This window comes from Hyla sarda, chromosome 4 (assembly GCF_029499605.1).
Source record: "Hyla sarda isolate aHylSar1 chromosome 4, aHylSar1.hap1, whole genome shotgun sequence".
Taxonomy (NCBI): Eukaryota; Metazoa; Chordata; class Amphibia; order Anura; family Hylidae; genus Hyla; species Hyla sarda.
The window spans coordinates 102552604-102556254 of record NC_079192.1 but is presented as its reverse complement, the minus strand read 5'-3'; positions in this window follow the sequence as shown (position 1 = coordinate 102556254).

Below are 3651 nucleotides of genomic sequence, written 5' to 3'. Positions count from 1 at the left end.
GTTATCCGAATTACACGTAAAAAAGCCTTTGCTTTTAATTTTAGTACCTTTGCTTGGATGGGTGATGGTATCTCCCTTGATATTACAGTTGGAGCATGAGAGGCAGGGGTACGTGCCTAGTTTTTTAGCTGCCAGAAAGGTCTGTCTATCCTTTTTCTTTTTAAGGATGTCACTTTTGATGAGTTGGTCTCCAATGGATTTACCTCTCTTGTGTACATACACAGGTAGTGTACTGAATAGATGTCCGTATTTTGTATCATTTTTCAATAGTCCCCAGTACTTGGTGATCGTATTTTTCACTATTTTACTCCTTTTGTCGTATGTACCTATATATAGAATCTGTTTCTTATCTTTTTCTTTTTTTGCAGATCTCATCCTAAGTTGTTCTCTAGTTAGTAGTTTTACCTTTTCTTTCTCGTTTTGGATTTTATTTTTATTGTATCCTTTCTGTACAAATTTCTTTTCTATATTCTCACTAGTTTTATCGTATTCTACATCGGTACTTGTTATACGGCGGGCTCTAATGAATTGACTGCGGGGTAAACTATTGAAGATGTAGGGTGCATGATGACTGCTTTTTGTAGCATATTGTTACGATCAGTTTGTTTTGTGTATAGAGTAGTGGAAAAACCTGTCTCTGTCTTAGTGATCTCTACATCCAAAAAATGTATTTTAGAACTGTGAGGGTAAATTTGATACTTTCCTATGCCAAAATTAAAAGCAAAGGCTTTTTTACATGTAATTCGGATAACGTTATCTATTTGTTGAAATACCCGTGTGGCAAAGGGTACGTCGGTCAAACCTCTAGAAACATAAAAAGTAGAATTATTGAGCATAAATCAGCTATTAGGAGAATGCTACAAAAAACCGCACAAGAGATATTGGATAGTGTTCACACCAAATATGGGGAAACTACCGTAGCCTGGCACTTTAAGGAGGCTGGACATCAAATTTCAGAACTTAGATGGTTAGTGCTGGAGCAGGTACCTATTCAAACCAATGAGGACTTAAACCGTAAAAGGCTATTGCAAAGAGAAAAATTTTGGATAAACGAACTTGATACACTTACACCGAGAGGTTCTTGTTCCGGTCAGTTACTGCGCATGACTAAGGGGGCGTGCCCCCGAAACGTTGGGCCAGACTGAAAGGAGCACGGAGCATGTTATCATCTATGCTGCTATGAATTATCGCTGCTAACCTGATGTCCTGCGAGACAACGTACCTGGAACTACTTGAATAAACTTGAAAGAAAGTCTTTCTGCAAAACTGTGAGTCCCTATCATTTATGTGCACACTCACCTAAGCTCTAGTTGACGGCGTGACCGCTGCTTATGTGCCCTATACACCTGTGTTTAATTAAACACTGCTGAACAGAGATACTGGAGCTCTGTTGTATGGACCGTGTTCACACACAGAAGTACTGTTATAACTCGTTATATGTTGATTGGATTCAGTGGATTGGTGACCAGTTTATATCTTGGGATAGCCCTTTTATTTTACACTTTGGTCTGGGGGCCATTATTTTGTAGTTATCTTCTGCTGTGACCTTAATCTCCATCCTCGGACTCTATTATACCTGGAGTATGTAGAATTGGGGGTATTGGAAAGCGCTGTAGGAATGATAATGGGGGCACATGGGGCAGCAGCAGGCACAGTATTCTTGGTGGCAGCAGGAGCTGGAAAACGAAGAAGAGGAAAGAGAACATCTACAATGAGAGAGATGCCCTGTGTGGTCACCGGATGTTACAGTTCTGTATTCTGTGACTGCATTTGATCATGTCAGCTCTGCTCTAACATGGCCAGAATACAGAGGCATTTTAGGGTACGTTCACACTGCGGAATCTCCGTTTGGCGGTAGGACCGTGCGGCACTGCGCTGTCACCATTGACGGCTATGCAGTGCTCGCGGAATTCCGCACAAAAAATGAACATGTTCATTCTCTGTGCGGATCTATTTCAATTGTCCACCGCTGAAATTCCTCAGTGTGAACGGGTCTCGCGGAATACCCATTCCCACTGATGGTAATGTTCACTGTGAACGGAATTCCGCGAGTTGAATTCTGCAGTGGGAACGTACCCTAAGGGTCTGATTTATTTCACATGGCTAAACACTATTCACTTTAGATCTTTAGATCACTTTAGATTCACTTTAGGCTAAGCAGTCCATTTTTTTATGATCACCTCGGTTAAAGTGGCTCACCAGCTGTTGCAAAGCTAAAACTCGCATCATGCCTGGAGAGCCTCAGGTATTATGGGAGTTGTAGTTTTGTAACAGCTGGAGAGCCACAGATTTGGGCAAAGTTTCACCCATCATCTTTGCCGCAGTTACAAGTGACTACCGCCTCTATGCCCCTCTGTCGTCATCCCTTCTCCCCCCCCCCAGATGCCTAAATCGTCCTCCAGACCCCCCCCTCCCCTGTCTCTTCAGACCCCTAAGCAACCCACCCCCCTTCCAAGACCCCTCTGTCCTCCTTCAGGTCCCCCTATTCCCTTCTTCAGACCCCCCCCCCTATGCTCCCCCTCTAGATCACCTTGTGGCACTCCCTGAATAACATTAAGGATGTGAATGGATAGATTTATTACGTTTGTCAGGTCACAGTGGCAGCCATTTGTGGTTTGTATTGTAACCCCGTTCACTCCGATTAAATGAAATGCAGCACGATTGAGACAGTGGGACATGGCAATTGTTAACTGTGCGAATGATAGGACCCACTTTTAAATTTTGGCCAGGGTTGTGCTCGCCCATATATCCTATAAATGAATATTAAATGTGGATAAATACAGTCAGGAGATGGTAACTAAAGCACATGACAGTATACGGCTTTCATGAACAGGCTGGACTTTTTGCATTGCTTTTACTGTGCCCAGTTTGCAGTTTTACCCACAGACCTCACTCCCTTCACAGTTATCTAAATCCCACAGAGGAAGTACAGACCACAGCATGTCCACTACAGCTTCCGGCAAAGAGAAAAAGCAACCAACTCGCACCCAGCTGCAGTGTGGCTGTGAAATATGGAAGTGGCTGAACTCAACATAACAGGAAACTGATCTGTAAACCCCCTTTTCACACCACGAAAGTCTTTAAAAGCAAATGTATCTGCAAAATATATACAGTGCAACAGGACTTCTTCAATAGCATCCATTGGAGAGTAGGCTATTGTCCCCTGTATTCCTGTCAACCAAATTGTGCATTGAAAGAATTCTGCCTCATTTCCTAAAATGTGTGCATTGGTTATCTTTCTTGTTAAATCCTTTGGTACTCTGACCATTAACCACAAGTCCCGTCTCAAATAGTGCTTAAAGGGGTACTCCGATGGAAAACTTTTTATATATATATATATATATATATATATATATATATATATATATATATATATAAACTGGCTCCAGAAAAATAAACAGATTTGTAAATTACTTCTATTAAAAAAAATCTTAATCCTTCCAGTACTTATCAGCTGCAGTATACTGCAGAGGAACTTGAGTATTTCTTTTCTGTCTGACCAGGGTGCTCTCTGCTGACACCTCTGTCTGTATCAGGAACTGTCCAGAGCAGGAGCAAATCCCCATAGCAAACCTCTTCTGCTCTGGACAGTTCCTGACATGGACAGAGGTGTCAAGAGAGAGCACTGTGGTCAGACAGAAAATACATTCA